Source organism: Vigna umbellata, chromosome 10, assembly GCF_029865625.1.
Source record: "Vigna umbellata cultivar VRB3 chromosome 10, Vumbellata_1.0, whole genome shotgun sequence".
In the NCBI taxonomy this organism is placed as follows: Eukaryota; Viridiplantae; Streptophyta; class Magnoliopsida; order Fabales; family Fabaceae; genus Vigna; species Vigna umbellata.
The window spans coordinates 1,372,597-1,391,251 of record NC_142174.1 but is presented as its reverse complement, the minus strand read 5'-3'; positions in this window follow the sequence as shown (position 1 = coordinate 1,391,251).

Below are 18,655 nucleotides of genomic sequence, written 5' to 3'. Positions count from 1 at the left end.
GTATTATTTGTTAACTGTCAATTTTATAATAACGTACATTAATTATAATAAACAATTGATTTGTTATAATTAATGTTAATGATAATAAATTGATAATATAAAATACTGTACGTTTTATATATAATGATTTGATTATAACTAATCAACATTAACATTAGACTTCGTAAAGAGTTTTAATAAAGTGATTTAAGAATTATTGAATATAGGATATATATTTGGATTACAATGTTAAAGAAATCTTAATAATATTCTAAAATTTCATATAAAATATTTTATTTTTAATATTTTTATTATGGATATAACAATACAAATAAATAGATAAAGGGTTTTGGAATCATTCTAGTCCGGACCAGTCGGTTTATAAGCAACAAGTTTTGTGATGTCATATTATCATGTTTGAGTAAATTTTGCATGTCGTGTGTGATTGAATAACATGTTTTTTATATCTAGCTCACCCTTGCTTGTTTGCATTGCGTATGTATGTTTCTTCTTGCGATTATTATCCACTTGGATGGGAGCAGATGGCGAGGAGGTTTCATTGGAGATGACTTTGGAGGTTGAGGACAATGTTGTTCCCTAGTCTCCTAGGATGTTATTAATTATTCTCTGTATTTTGAAACATTGTTTCCTTTTCACCTTATAGTTTAGATCTCTTTGGAGTTGAAGTTTTAAGTTCTGAAGTTAATTTGAGGATGACTATAATCTTAAGTACTCTTAACTGCTTTCATATATTATGCATGATGACGTCTTTATTATATATCCCTTCTATATAATTGGGATGTCAGAATACATAATAGTCACGTATAATTGATATTATAACATTTTGCATTTAACAAAAGAAATGAAGATAATCTGCATAAAAACTAAGAGTTATATTACAACTACATGGACACATTAAATAATCCAAAAATAAAATAGAACAAAAAACTATTACTTGTAAATAAATTATTTACACTTTTATAATATTACATTAATTAATTTTTTATTAAACAAGGCAAATATATATATATATATATATATATATATATATATATATATATATATATATATATATATATATTAAATCAAATTTTATATAAACAATTTAAATACTATATTTAAATATACGACACATACTCAAAAATTACATTAGTTGAATATATTAATTATATATTAAAATAAGATGTAAATTAATGATATCTTTTTAATGAAAACATATTTTATTGACTACCTATTTTTAAAAACGAAAAAGTATAAAAATAAATTCTTTTAAATTCGTGTTTAGATTTCAATATTTTAATATTGTATTTTAAATATTAAAATAGTCAAAATTTACCTTCAAAGTAATTATATCTTAACGTATATTAATATTTTTATTATTAAATAGATTTAATGGACTAACTATTTTTAAATGAGAAAGCGTATAATAGTTTTCTATAACATAACTACTTTTGAATACAACTAATTGTCTTATTTCATTATGTTTTGGAATTCACTTAGTCTATCGTTATACTTTAAATATATATTACCTTTAATATTATTTAAAATGTTTTCATATTGGTGTTTCATAAATAATAATTTAATAAATTTTTATAATTTAGATATTACCTTTTTATATCATTAAAAAATGGCAATAGAAACTTATAAAATAATATCATTATAATATGATTATCCACTATGTACCACTATGATATTACAACATTGCGGATTTAACAAAAAAAATAAAGATAACACTCTGCATAAAAAATAAAAATTATATTACAACAACATAGACACACACAGGTAAACGATACGGCACCGGTTAATTTCACTGATAGACACCGGTTTTTGAACCGAGGCATATTCAGGCGAGGCAAAAAGTGATAACCTTTTTACCTCGGTTTTAAACCGGGTTATTTTTTCGGTCTCTACGGCCTCGGTTAGAACCTAAACCGAGGTAGTAGGATTTTTTTTTAATTCTATTTTCAAACCCAGAATCCCAGATTGAAAACGTTAAAAACGTTAAAAATGAAAGAAGTCAGATAACAACATAGACACATTATAGAATCCCAAAATAAAATAGAACAAAAAACATTAATTATAAAGTAACTATTTACACTTTTGTAATATTACATTAACCAAATTTTTATTGAACAATGTAAATATATATATATATATATATATATATATATATATATACGTATTAAAAAAATTTATATTAACAATTTAAATACTATATTTAAATATATGACACATAGTAAAAAATGATATTAATTGAATATGTTAATTATATACTAAAATAATATATAGATTAATGATATATTTTTAATTAAAATATATTTAATTGACTAAATATTTTTAAAAATGAAAAAGTATAAAAAAATATTCCTTATAAATTTGATTTAGATCTCAATATTTAAATATTGTAATTTAAATATGAAACATAATAATTATATGTTAAAACAATAAATAAGTTATTAATATTTTTCCTATTAAATAGATTTTATTGAGTAACTATTTTTAACCGTGAAAACTATAATAATTTTTTTTCTATAAATTAATGGTTAGCTTTCTTAAAATGATACAAAAGACTTTATCTTTTATTCAAATTTTGAATCCTTAAAAAATACCTAAAAAAGATATAGGATAAACAGATAAAAACTATTGGAGTTTTAATTAAGGTCGTGATTCTTTTGGGTTTAATTAAATGGAAAAATTCATGCAAAGTTAAGTGTATATTTGTGATCCTGTTCAAATGTGATCCTGAAAAACCATTTCCTCTATTATATAGAAAATGTATTTAGGATTTCGAATCACACTACAACAAATTATCCTGTGATCCTACTTAAAAATGTTTTACTAGTTATGACTTAATAAAGTCCATTGCCTACAACACTGGTATGCGCTCTTTCAAACTAGATATTTGTTTCCATAGTTTTACATTTTTATTTACATTTTGTTTTATTAAATATGTTTTCATAACTTTGATAATTTCCTTTTTGTTTCGGTTTAATGGGTCTGAGGTTGTCCGTCTTCAATCCTAACCTCTTTTGCCAGTAGATATGAGTTTCACTATGCCAATCCGTTCGTCCAGTATTTAAGTTTTCCTCCCGGTCAGAGTGGTCTTGTAGAAAATACTCCGACACTCAAGTAAGAAAAAACTGCCCCTTATGTATCCTGATAGTAATTTGGAATAAAGATGATTTTACCTGAACATTAATATTGTATTTATTGGCCTCATAGTTGTCCAGCCCATTAATTATATTAATTATTCATTAATACAATATATTTGTGTAATATAATCTGTTAATCACCCATAAAATATCATATATTTGCCTTTGATATGGTCATGATTCTTTTGGGTTTTTCACATGCTGAATTAAATGGAAAAACTAATGGCTATTTATGCCAAGCTAAATTACATTCAAATGTTATTCTGAACAACCACTCCCTATATTATATAAAAGGTTTAAACCCTCCCTTGGTCCTCAATTTTGTATGGAAATCTCAGTTCGGTCCTCATGTTTTCAACTATTTGAATTGGGTCATAATTTTTGTAAAAATGAACACATTGTACCCTAACCGTTAAGTGGTGTGAGACGACGTTAAATTAAGACCACGTGGTGCACAGAGAATGTGGTGATGTGTGTTGATGACTTACGTGAAGTGTTTTGATTAAATAAATAGTGCTGATGTGGCATTATTTATTACCCTTATTCAGTTTAAGATATCAGAATTAGGGATTTGAAATTGGAATTGGGGATTTCATTTCCTTGTTGCGAGACGAAGCGGAAGACGATGACCAACTGCAATTTTGGACAAGACGAAGAGAATCCAGCCGATAGTTGACACGAACTAAGGTAAGGTATTTCGTTTCGTCTTTGGTTTTCTGTTTGAACGCATAAATTTCTTTTTGCTTTTACGAACATGTGCGTCTTCGACAATTGGGTTTTTGTTTTTGTCGGTAACAATTTTTATAATGATTTGTGGTCCCCATTTTGCATGTTCAATTTTTACATTGTAGTTTAGACATTGTGGTCCCGAATTTTGTTTGTTGAATTGTTTATCAGCTGTCGTGGTCCCCTGTCTGTGAGTGGGGATGTTACTTTGTTCCATGTCCCCCTGTCTGTGTCGGTGTGAGTGTTTAGTTAGTGAGTGTTCCCGTAGTGGTAGGACTGTAATATTCCAAAGACTTGTTAACCCCCATAATGTACAGGTTATAAAAGCAACTTGCTCATATGGATGAGGAACGTATTAAGGTGGTGGTCCACCATTGTGGAGATTTTTTCAGTGATGATAATGGGCAGTTAAAATTTGAAGGAGAGAGAGCAGAATGGTCTTGTGATCCAGACCTGTGGAGCTATTTTGCCATAGTAGCCTCTGTCAAAGAATTAGGTCATATGGACATCAAAGAATTATGGTACGGTTTAGGAGGTCAGTCTCTGGACCTAGATAGGTTAGAATTATTAACTGATGATAGGGGTGCCATGCATATGTTGAACATTGCTAGGTTAAATGATGAAGTTCATCTGTATGTGGTTCATAATATGATGGAAATGGAAATAATAGAAATGATTGATTGGATTGGTGGTCATCTTGATGATGAAGGTGATGTAGCAACACAAGTGGAGGAGGTTGAGGTTGTTGGTGATGGTCAACTTGGAACATAAATGGTGGAGGGTGAGGGGGATGCCCATGAGGGTGATGGTCAGGTCCATACTGAAGTTGGAACAGATATGGTGGAGGGTGAGGGGGATGCCCATGAGGGTGATGGTGAGGATCATACTAAAGTTGGAACAAAAATGGTTGAGGGTGAGGGTGATGCCCATGAGGGTGATGGTGAGGATCATACTGAAGTTGGAACAAAAATGGTTGAGGGAGAGGGTGATGCCCATGAGGGTGATGGTGAGGATGTTGAGGTCCGTGAGGTTGAGGATGGTGAGGTCCATCATGTACAGGAAGCTGAGGTGCATGATGTACATGATTTTGAGCTAGAGGATTTAGGAGAGGATGATGATGTAGAGGACAGTGAGGGTGATGATGTACATGAGGCAGAGACTGAGGACGAAGATGTAGGTTGAGTGAAGAAAGTCTAATTGATGTCAGCGTGCATTGTGACATTGGGACTTCTAAAGGAAATGTGAGACAAGAAGCTTCCATTGCAGTACTTGAGTCTTCACGATCAACAGATAATGATTGTACTCATGATGTCCGTTGGTTCTCTGACAATGAGTGGCTATCAGAGGAGTTGATTAGTGGATCAGATAGTGAGGACAATGATGGGTCCACTAAGATAAGGTTTCCCACTTTTAGTATGCCTAAAACTTTGGAGGGTTATAAATGGGAAGTAGGAACCTATTTTGCTGAGAAAAATGAATTCAGAGATGCCATAAGAACTTATGCACTAAGTAATGGGAGAAGTTTAAAATTTATTAAGAATGACAAGAAAAGGATTTTTGTGAAGTGCTTGGGTGGAAGAGGAAATTGTAAATGGTATGCCTATTGTTCCTTTAGGAGTGATCTCAATGCATGGACTCTAAGAAAAGTGTTTGATGTTCATAGCTGTAGTAGAGATTTCAATGTAAAGTTGATGACTTCAAAGTGGTTAAGTCAAAGGATGGAGAAAACTGTGAGAGAAAACCCTACAATGAAGGTCATGGACATTAGGGACAAAGTCACTAGGAAATGGAATGTAGGAATTTCAAGAAATATGGCTTTTAGGACAAGAGCCATGGCAAACGATAAGGTTGAAGGGTCATTCAAAGATCAATTTAGAAGACTTCATGATTATGGTCATGAGCTGTTGAAAACAAATCCAGGTACAACAATACAAATTAAAGTTGATAATAGTAATGGTGAGGTCATATTCCAAAGATTTTATGCATGCTTGAAGGCATGCAAGGATAGCTTCATTTGTTGTAGACCTATTATTGGGTTAGATGGATGCTTTTTGAAAGGCAAGTATGGAGGGGAGTTACTAATAGCAGTGGGAAGAGATGGAAATGAACAAATGTTGCCCATAGCATATGCTGTTGTTGAGGTAGAAAACAAAGACTCCTGGACTTGATTCTTGGAGCACCTTATTGAGGACCTTGGTGGGGCAGCTGTATGTGCATGATGCACATTTATTTCAGACTAACAAAAGGTCAGTCCATGTTCAATATCTTGTACATATAACTGAATATCTTCATTACACAAATGTTAATTAAAATATCTTGAATATGTCAGGGTCTTTTGCCAGTTATCCAAGATCTTCTGTCTGGTGTAGAACAAAGATTTTGTGTTATGCATTTATATTCGAACTTCAGAAAAAAAAATTCCTAGAAAAAACCTTAAACGTCTCATGTGGAGGGCAGCAACAACCACACATCCACAACAATGGGAGGCTGAAATGAGGAATATTAAAGACATAAATTTAGACGCATTTAAATATTTGCTTGCCATCCCACCTAGGTATGTATTAAGTCTTATAATTATTTGATAAACTCACAATTCACATTTACATACTTGACTAGTTATATTCACTTACCCCAGGTTTTGGTCAAGATCTAGATTCACCTCTAGATCACAATGTGACACTCTCTTGAACAACATGTTTGAGGGCTTTAATAGTGTGCTAGTTAATAGTAGATCTAAGCCTATTATTAGCATGTTAGAAGACATTAGGGTTTACATAATGAAGAGATGGGCTGCCAACAGGACAAAGATGACATCATATCAAGGTTCAATCTTCCCCAAGGTTTTTAAAAGATTTCAGAAGGAGTCCTGGTTAACGAGATATTGGTTACCAAGGTAACTTTTATGATGTGTGTTTTCATTCATGTTAAGTTTGTTTCCATTTATATTGATCCACCTAATTGTGTTTCGAATTGTGTATTAAATACAGGTGGTCAAGAGAAAAATTATTTGAAGTGAAACATGTTTCACAATTTGGTCAGCAATTTGTTGTGAATGTTGACAACATGGACTGCACATGTAGAAAATGGGAAATTACTGGCATTCCTTGTACTCATGCCATAACTGCAATGAAATTTTTGAATATAAATGTAGAAGAATATATTGGGCACTGATGACAAATTTATGAACACCGAAAAACGGCGCCAAAAACTTGTTTAACAATCGGCAAGTGTGACCGAATCGTATCAAGTAATAAAACTCGGTAAGACCAAGTATTGTTCTCCCAAAGGACTCACGACCTAGTTAGCTATATGATTTGTTGATTATTTAAGACTTGTTAACAATTGATTGTAGGTTTTAAATGCAAACGATAGTAATTAAACATGTATGCATGAATTTGATCAATGGAAAAGAGGAATACAAACACTTTAATGAATTAAATGGATTAGTTTGTTGTTGGGGTTATCAATTTCATCTTATCCACTCTCATATACTTTTAGGAATTCATCATTCTTTTCATCAATTGCTAATGCCACTCTCTAAATCACCTTGCAAAAAGGCCTATCCTTAATTAGGAGTTCATACAATTCCTAGCATCCCTAATAATTAATTCTGAAGTGCAAAAGCTTAACGACAACCAACCCTCATATTCCTATGTCTAGGCAATATGCTATTGGGAGAAATTCCCCGGATCTAGATTTCCCTGTACGTTCCCATATCGACAAAATCAATAATCATGGCATTGAATGAGTTAAACAATGCAAGCTTTAAGCAAAGAGGAAAAACCCTAACTAATGATGAAAGAAAGCATGTATCTTAAAGTAAGATGTTAAAACACAAATTCCATTAATGAGAGCTTCACAATATTACATTGATTCCCCAACAACAATACAAGGTTTAGTTCACCATTTTCATGGTGAAACTAGATGAACAATAATGAAAGAATGAAAGAGATAGAAAAACCCTAGAAAGAGAAGAGGAGAGTCGTCACCATCTCCCAATCTACCCCCAAGGGGTGAAAAATGTGTTTCTGCTTCCTCTCAGCGAAAGATACAAACCCTAGGACATCCTAAAGCTTATATACTATTCTAAAAAATACAGAAAATTAGGCCCAAGCCCAAAATAGTGCCGCTCAGCGGTAAGTGCGTGAAGTTGATTCTTCCCCTCTGATGCATTTTCACCCCTCAGCGGAGCCAACAGGTGTTCTTGAGTGTCGCTCAACGGTAAACTGCTGTTGAGCGGTACTTGCGGCTTCTCCTTTTGCACTTTTTTAGTTCTTTTCTGATTCCATCTCTATCCTTCTTCACTTATTTCACCAAATTCAACTTAAAACCTGCATAAAACACTGAAATCAAGCATAAACCTGTCCAGCTCTCTTATTTCCAAAAATAAGAACTAAAACATGATTCCAAGCTAGTTTCTAAGTGTTAAAGGTTGCTTTTAGTATCAATTTTAAGCATAAAAATAACAGTTTTTCAACTGTTATCACAACCCGAAACTTAGAACTTTGCTTGTCCTCAAGCAAACAAAATGTAACTCAATCTTCTACCAATCAATACAATGGTTTACTCCATTCAAAAATCCTCTTTTCAAGATAAGTAAAAACTTCAATTAAGCTCATGACAACGACTTCAATCAAGACATACACATGCTTTAGTGGTCACAAAGTCACTTAATATCCAACAAATGCTATTTTTCATGAATGATCAATCAACTAAGCATGGATGTTCATGTGCTCATGGAATATTTCCTCACTCAGTAAAGTGTTTCACTCAAACACAAGTGTATAAGAGGTAATCACTCATTCACTCTACTATTACAATGTCACAATGAATTGACTTTGCCTTCCATTTAACTACAATCAAATAAATTCACAAGCATGCATCATCACAAGGACTTTTCAATGGCTTATAATGTGGCTGGGCTAACAAGAAAATTGGTTTTTCTAGATCACAAAACCCTTGAGTTAAGAGAATCATATAAACACAATCATTCTTACTTTTCCCCAACTTTCTTTTGCATTGAGCTTTACTTTTTCCTTTCTTTTCTTTCTCTTTTTCTTTCTGCTCAATGCTTTCAATTTCCCTTTCTATTTTCCAACAACCCCAAACTTGAACATTTGCCAATACCACAAAATATTTTCTACTTAACTCAAGGTAAAGCTTTTCAACAAGGGTTTTCAAATCATGTTCAAGGCTAGGGGTTCAAAGGATAGAACACATAGTGTTCTCTTTTAATGGCTCATTTCATGAAATTGGCTAATACAAGGGTTACCAACAAATGGCCTTGATCATATGATGCGAACAAGCAAGTAATTCAATCATAGAAAACCTGGGCAAAGTCATTCATGCTTCCAAAGTAATAGCATTCATTCACACAAACTCTGGAGCTCAAAACCTCACATATAAGCTCATTCACATTTGACATACACATCCTGCTTAATATCACAATCACAATCACAATCACAATAACATGCATTTGTTCACAAAACTTGTGAACCACTTGTATAAGCATGTAATGTGCACATCTTAACATCAATCCATATCAGAGTATCATCAAGCATTACTTATCAAACAATCACAATCATAAGTAAACCATTATAACAGACAAAGTTTCCAATTGAGTACATCAAACCCTATTCTAAAAACAAAAGTGATTGATAAAACAAATCTTGCTCTAGTGTTTTGAAAAACTCAGCCCCATCAATGATGCTCTCTCCCAACCCCAAACTTAGATGGAAAACTAGTGAGAAAGTGAGTCGAAGGGAGATTTTCTAAAGAGGAATGAAAGGAAAATGTAGAGAACCTTTGGAAAAGTGTTTAGGAGTGTGTGTGCAGAGAATAATTTAAAAATAGAGGCCAAAGCGTGACTTAGGGTATAAAAATACCCTTATGGGCTCGGGTTCCGCTAAGGGGCAACCTAAACCCATTTTACGAGACCACCACTCAGCGGCAATTTGCTGCTCAGCGGCACTTTCGTGTTGTGCTTTTCTTCTTCCTAGCTTACCCTAGGTGCCTTCTACTTATGCCCCTCACCCTCTCCCTGCAATTAAGTTCTCAGATCACTCAAACATTCAATCCCTATTATGCAACTAAAGCAGAATCAAAACAAACAATACAGATAAAATCAATCAACTGAGTTGCCTCCCAAGTAGCGCTTGTTTAACGTCACGAGCATGACCCAAAATCCTCCAGCACCCTTCAGTAGATGCAAATCTTTCTTACCAACACCCATCAATAGGTGTATACAAACATAGTATCCTTCAGTAGATACTCTTCCGCCTAACATCCATAGTAGATGTAAACCCTGTAACAAACTTATAACAAAAATACCCAAAAGTTCAAAATTACATCACCAAACCAAAAATTAAAAGTTCTTAAATCACTGGGTTGCCTCCTAGCAAGCGCTCTTTTAACGTCACTAGCTTGACCCAATAAAGCTCAAGTTCCTTCTTCTTTTTCTTCTTCTTTCTACTGAACTTCTTCAGAAATTTGATCAAACCAGGAACCTGTTGCAATGTCTCAATCATAGGAACTTTAATCTCCAATTTCTTGAAGATTTCCATGAAGCACTTAAATTTCTTTTCCTTCCTATGATACTTCTTTGGATGACGAAAGGATTTTTCATATGATTTTCTCTCTTTCTTTTTTTCTTTTCTTTTTTTACTCACTTTCTCAATCTTCACACAAATTTTTCTCTTCTTCTTTCTCTTCTCTCTCTTTTCTCTCTTCTTTTTCCAACTCAACTTTTTCAAAATTTACATCTAGGACTTTACATTCTTCCCTGGGGTTAACCTCAGTATTAGCCCCACAATTATTGTTAGGCCTTTCTTCCAACTGCTTAGTAATCTGACCCATTTGAATCTCCAAGTTCTGAATAGCAGCTTCTGTTGGAATTGTGTTTTGGAGCTGCTGTGATGAGTTCGTGCTGAATTGGGCTATAATTCGTATAGCTCTGGTCCGACAACATGGGTTACAATTCGGCTAGCCCCTCGCAGGATGGGAGGGACGAAGGTCTCTGCAATGAAAATTAGGGAATTGGCGGCACAAGGAAGCTAGGATTTGGGAATTAGGGTTGCCACATAGTCAGAGAAACTGTACATGTCATTAAATTTTGTCTAGGGTGGCAGCTGCACCGTTAAAAATTTGACGCCGTAACCAAAAAGGATTAAATTGGACACTTTTTTCACAAGTTGGGACCACATTGAACTTTTTAAAAAAGGTAGGACGAACTTGAATATTTCCCTTATGAAGAGGGACCAAAAGAGGTATTAAGCCTTAATAAAACACACATTACATATAAGCCAAGTTTCAACTCTGATCACAGATGACACAACATCAACCAAGTTTCACTAACATTGCTAATACAATTACATTCAAAACAAATATGACAAAGATCATCCCCACTAACAATTTCAACCACTTATCCAACTTAACTAAACTTTTCTCTATAAAACCCAGTCTGATCTTTTCACCATATCTTTCTTCCATCTCCAACACATTGTCTTCCATGCTCATCACACCCACTTCTTCATTTCTTACACTGCTAGTCCTTTCTTCTACATTTAGTCCATTTCCTTCATTTCCTTCTTCAATGCACCACTCAAAGAAGTTGCAACCAACCAATTCTCCACTCCCACCCTGTTCAACAAGAACACACACTCCTTCGTCAAAACCCAAATAAATAGACAGAGATTTATGGTTATATCAAACTGACCTTGAAGTTACGACAACTGATGAGTGCATTTTTATGCCCACATTTATGCTTTAAAATTAAATTTTTGATGAAATTCATGTGCTTGAATGATTGATTTGAAGATGATTTGTGATGATTGAAATTGTTGGGTTTGGGAATTAAAGAGACGTACAGATGGGCCAAACAGACAAACTTTACCCTTGCACCTCCTAAAATCCCTACATACACTCCTATTTCTGAAACAGGCCAACAACCAAGCCCAAACACTAAGCCTTTTCTACTACACCTCCCTAAGTTTCCTATACACACCCCTCCTAAACTAGACTCCACCAGATCATGCCACATGGCAATCTAAGACCCACACATCTAACCATCAAGAAGTTGCCATGTCATTAATCCTCTACACACCAAATTAACCATCAGTTGTTGCCACGTCACCACCCTTGACACATCATCATCTTCTCCAAACAGAAACCCTAATTTCATCATCCTAACCTAACCCTAGACGCCACTGCCATGCCGCCGTCATCACCGTGCCGCAAGGCGCCGCCATCGCAAACCCCAATGTCGCACCGCCGCTATGAACCCTAGATTTGACCAACCACCTCATCGCCAACGCCTACGCACAGCTGCCGTCACGCACAATTGCCGTTATGCACGGCTAATCTATCTTCTTCGTGCCGCATCAACCATGCCGCCACTTCTCCTTCTTCATCGTGAAACCGCCTCACCATGCCGCACACCACCTTCTTCCATGGCCACCGTCATCTTCCTCGCGGGTTCGCCAATCTCGAACCATCCATCATCATCGCGCCACCATCCTTTCCGCTCCGCAATCGGACCATCATTGCAAAGCCCATAGTCGCGCCGCCGTCACCGAACTCCAAAACGGCCACCACCTGCACTCAGAAAAACCATACAGAAATCCAATTCAGAAGCCGTGAGCCATCTCCATTTGAAAATCCTGGTGCGAGAAGCAAAGAAGCGTTTTTCATTCACGGTGCAAAAGCAGGTCGCATGACGACACAAAGAAAGCCCTTTACCCCAATCTGCAAAACCCTAATTTTCGGTAGGAAAGGGGCTTACACATGGAAAGTTCCCATTGGTCACGACCATATGAGTCAAAGCTGGTCAACAAGCCTTCTCTGGTCAAAGTCTGGTCAAACAGGAACTTTTGGTGATATTTTGGGAAACTCAGAAGGGACTAAAGTGCAGATAGAAGAAATTTGAGGGCATTTATGCAATTTTGGAAAGTCAGAAAAGCTAAAAGATAAAATTCAGTTGTTGAATTAATTTAATTTGGGAATATCAACAAAAAATATCTTCCAAATAGTGTTATAATGATCTAAATCTTTTAGTTATTTGGAAGATATAAGATAAAAGATTCTGTCAACTGAATATTCAGAGTCCAAGCCCAATCAAGCCTTATATAAAGAGACCCAGGGGGGACATCACTTCATTCATTCATTCACTACTTCTCTCACTTTTTCTTTCATCTTGTATTCAACTCCATTCATGGAGAGCTAAGCATCTAGGGCTATTCTGCTGTAATTCCATTATGGATTCTGAGGTTAGATTGAGTTAATGCAATTGTTTATTTTGATTATCAAATTAAGTTGTTTTCTCTCTATTTCTTTCATCTCTCTATCAAATTAAAAACAAAGATTTTTGCATCATAATGTGTTTGAATCTACATGAATATTGATTATATGAGTTCTAGGGTTGCTAGGTTTAATTGAGATTCTACTTTGATTTAATTTAGGAAATTTCATATGATTAAATGGTTTTTACTATTAATTGAGAATGTACTTTGATTGGTAGTAATAATTTCAACTATAATCAATTGAGAATTTACTTTGATTGATTAACTTTTAACTTGATTAGGAGATTTAAGAATAGACATGATTAAACACAATAGAATTTGATTGAGAATGTACTTTGGTTGAATTTATTGTTAATAATCTAGAAAGGTTTTGCATTTGATTGAGAATTTACTTTGGTTAAATGCATGATCGCCCTCAAATTAATTAAGAAGGTATTTTAATTAATTTAAAACTTAAATAATAATCAATTGAACAATTATCTGTGAATAACCGATGATGAATCTATCTTGGAAAAGCAGTGGAATTAACCTATTTCATCATAACTGTGTTTAAGTTTCTTATTTGTTCTCTAAACCTTCTCCAAACATCATTTTTATTCTTGAACATTGCATTGCATTCATAAGATTCAAATATTAAAAGGCAATTTCGTATTCGTTGGGAGACGACTCAGGGTTACTTTAACCCTATCTACTTTCTTGAATACTACTTGGCAATACTGAAGTTGCCTTGAAAAGTAGTATTAATTTGATAGCTTCAACGACATCCTATCAACAACCCCATAATTTTTTCCCCTTGTTTTTTTAGGGGTTATCGCAATACGGAACAATGCATTCTGACCGTAGAAGCATGTAGGTTTTGCACCCAACCTCCTAACACTGCCACTACTGCGTTGCATGGCCAAACCCAAACATTTGCAAGAGAAAGATGAACGAGACATCCTTACCACCACCTCAAGACCACAGTGCTTGCCCAAGACGTAAGACAGCAGTGTGCTTGGCGAAGACGAAAGACGAAAGACGAACCTCCTCTTCTTCCCCAAGACGAAAATATACTTTGGTTGAGAGGGGATGCCCTTAAATGTTAGGGCTTGGTAGGCCACCTAGATAAAACACAAGACACATTCAATTTTAGTGCACAATGCCACGTCGATAAAAGAAAAAATACAGCTCATATCAATTTAACGTCGTCTGAGACCAGTTAACGGTTAGGGTAAAATGTATTTATTTTTACAAGAAATATGACCCAATTGAGACAGATGAAAAAAAGAGGACCGAACTAAGATTTCCATACAAAATTGAGGACCAAGGGAGGGTTTACACCTATATAAAAATTGTATAAAGGAGAGCGAATCACACTACAACAAATTATCCTTTGATCCTGTTTATAAATGTTTTACTACTTGTGACTTAATGAAGTCCATTGCCTACAACATTGGTATGCACTCTCTCAAAATAATTACTTGTTTCCATAGTTTTACATTTCTATTTAGATTTCATTTTATTAAATATTTTTTCATAACTTGGATAATTACCTTTCCTATTGCTTTTAATTTTAACCATTTACTTTACTTTCTTATCAGGAGCTCATGGTCTTGCAAATAACGTGATGAATACATGCATGCAAGAGTGTACAAAAAAGTTATAATTTGTAAGAAGAACTTTAGAGTGAAAAATTGATAGAAGAAATTGTATTCCTACAAAATTTTAAGAAATAATCATGACCAATAAACAATATGAAGTTATTTTCATACTTATTATTGATCTACTTTTCTCCATCTTATGTCTTCCTCTTTACTATTGCAACTTGAGTATTAATAATATTAATAAAATAAAATAATTTTTTAACAACATTATTATCAATTTCGATTAAGGAAGAAAATTAAAAAAATTCTAAAGAAAGTGATAATTAAGGTTTGTGAGTAGGGCTAACAAATATCTAAAAACATCCGGTATTATTTCTTGAATATCATATTACAAATTGTACTTAACTGATGTGACCCCTAAGAGGTCGTTCCCAACTCCTGCTCCTACTACGCGAATCGTCATACCGCCGATCGACCGTGTCAGATTGCCAATTGTCTTCCTTGAGGCCTTTCTCTGCAACTCTCCCAGTACATACCTTTTCAAATGCGCAACTCTCACCAATCTCTCTATGTTGTCCTGGAGGGCTACGCAATCTTCAGTATTGTGCCCTAGATTCTGATTGTACTGGCAATGCTTTCCCCCATCAGCATTTAGTGGAGTAGGTACTCGTTTTACTACGAACAGGTCCGCCCGTAGTGCCTCCTCCAGCACCGTCGCCTTGGAGGCATTCAAAGGTGTGTAACTCGTATATCAGGGCCTTGCATCACCCCCTTGTTCGTCTGGAACGAACAGTTGTTTTCCTTCCTTGTTTTCACGATTGGGCTTAACCGCTTGTGCTGCCTCCTCTCTTTGCTCCCTCAGAAAGGCGCACATTTTCTCAACGCGTATGAACTTTGCTGCCTTGTTTTGCAGCTCTCCAAGCATTTGCGGCTCCTCGACATATAGAAAATCAGCAAAAGGTCCAGGTTTTAATGCGGTCGTCAAGGTACTTATTATGAGCTTCCTATCTACATCCTTCCTCTACTGAACGCTTGATTAAACCGATCCATGTAGTCTTTCATCGTCTCCTCCCTCCCTTGTTGTATCTTGACCAGCGCAAGGTATGTCAAACCCTCTGCTTTGCTAGACACATACTGTTGACTGAACAAGTTTCGCAACATCGTGAATCCAAGAACTATCCCAGGCTCTAGAGAGTGGAACCAATCTAAGGCTTCTCCTTTCAAGGATAAATAAAAAAACCTGGCACCAGACTAGATTATCCGATGAGTAAACCACCATAGCATCCACGAAAGACCGTAGGTGCTTTTCTGGGTCAGTCGTTCCATTATACTTATCCATTGTGGGTAGCATTTTTTTTTTCGGGTATTGAAGCCCTCATTACTGCTATTGTAAAGGGATGAAGGCCTTCTGCCTGATCGGGATGCTCCACTAGCGCAATATGGTTACCCCTCTCGGGACGATTCACTGTGGCTGGGTTTTCCTCACTGACCGAATGGTTCCCTAGGTTATCTTGAGTATCCTGAGCATTTCTCCTCACAGCACTGGTTCCTCTTGGCCTCTATTCTCCGCCTGATCTATACGAGCAATATCAACTTGATGCTCTTGTGTCGGGATCACTGACTGCTGCACTGATTGCTCCCTCTGGCCATCATCACGCTCAGCCCTTAAAGTCGCCACCTCTGCCCTTAGTTCTTGCATCTGCCTTTGCATCTCCTGACGCACCCCTAACTGGAGCTGCTCTACCATTGTGGTCTCAAGTTGGGTTTCTTCTACACGCCTCGGGCCCCACAGTGGGTGCCATTTATTTCGGTTTAATTGGGGTCTGAGGTTGTCCGTCTTCAATCCTAGCCTCTTCTGCCTGAAGATATGACCTTCACTATGCAATCCGTTCGTCTAGTGTTTAAGTTGTCCTCTCGGCGAGGAGTGGTCCTGTAGAAAATACTTCGACACTCAAGACAGAAAAAACTGCACCTTGTGTATTCTGATAGTAATTTGGAATAAAGATGATTTTACCGAAACATTAATATTGTATTTATTGGCCTCATAAATTTCCAGCTCATTAATTATATTAATTCTTCATTAATACAATATATTCTGTGCAATATAATATGTGGTGATGTGTGCTGATGACTTACGTGGAGTGTTTTGATTAAATAAATAGTGCTGATGTGACATTATTTAGTACCCTTATTCAGTTTAAGATATCAGAATTAGGGATTTGAAATTGGAATTGGGGATTTCATTTCCTTGCAGCGAGACGAAGCGGAAGACGATGACCAACTGCAATTTTGGACAAGACGAAGAGAATCCAGCCGATAGTTGACGCGAACTAAGGTAAGGTATTTAGTTTCGTCTTTGGTTTTCTGTTTGAACACATAAATTTCTTTTTGCTTTTATGAACATGTGCGTCTTCGACAATTTGGTTTTTGTTTTGGTCGGTAACAATTTTTATAATGATTTGTGGTCCTCATTTTGCATGTTCAATTGTTACATTGTAGTTTAGACATTATGGTCCCGAATTTTGTTTGTTGAATTGCTTATCAGCTGTAGTGGTCCCATATCTGTGAGTGGGGATGTTACTTTGTTCCATGTCCCCCTATCAGTGTCGATGTGAGTGTTTAGTTAGTGAGTTAGTGTTCCCGTAGTGGTAGGACTGTAATATTCCAAAGACTTGTTAACCCCCATAATGTATAGGTTATAAAAGCAACTTGCTAGGAACGTATTAAGATGGTGGTCCACCATTGTGGAGATTTTGTTAGTGATGATAATAGGCAGTTAAAATTTGAAGGAGAGAGAGCAGAATGGTTGATAACAGTTGAAAAACTGTTATTTTCATGCTTAAATTGATACTAAAAGCAACCTTTAACACTTAGAAACTAGCTTGAAATCATGCTTTTAGTCATATTTTCAGAAATAAGAGAGCTGGACAGGTTTATGCTTGATTTCAGTGTTTTTGTGCAGGTTTTAAGGTGAATTTGGTGAAAGAAGTGAAGAAGGAGAGAGATGGAATCAGAAAAGACATCAAAAAGTGCAAAAGAGAAGCCGCAACTGCCGCTCAGCGGCAGTTTACCGCTGAGCGGCACTCAGGAGTTCATGTTGGAACCGCTGAGGGGCAAAATGGCCGTTGAGGGGAAGAAACTACTCACGCACTTACTGCTGAGCGGCACTTTACCGCTGAGCGGCACACTTATGGGCTTGGACCTAGATTTTCTGTAATTTTAGAATAGTATATAAGCTTTAGGACGTCCTAGGGTTTGTATCTTTGGCAGAAACGAAGCAAACACTTTCTCTTCCACCCCTTTGAAGGAGGATCTTGGATGCTCAGGCTACCTCTTCACCTTTCTAGGGTTTTATCTTTCATTCTTTCATTATTGTTCATCTAGGTTCACCATGAATATGGTGAACTAAACCTTGTATGTTTGTTGGGGAATCAATGTAATCTTTTGAAGCTCTCATATATGGAATTTGTGCTTGTATCTTAATCTAAGACTTATGCTTTCTTTCATCATTAGTTAGGGTTTTTCCTCTTTGCTCAATGCTTGCTTTGTTTAACTCATTCAATGCATGATTTTTGATTTTGTCGATACGGGAACGTACGGGAAAGTCTAGATCCGGGGAATTTCTCCCAATAGTATATTGGTTGCCTTAAGCTCCTGTGCTAAAAAAACTAATTATTAGGAATGCTAGGAATCGTATGAACTCGTAATTAGGGAGAAGCCTTCTTGAAAGGTAATTTAGAGAGTGGCATTAACAATGATGACTTGAATGTTGAATTCCTAAAATATATGAGAGTGGATAAGATGAAATTGACCCCCAACAACATATTCATCAATATATTTCATTGAAAGTGCTTGTCTTTTGTTTTAGCCATTGATCAACCTCATGCATACATGTTTATTTTCATCTTTTGCATAGTAA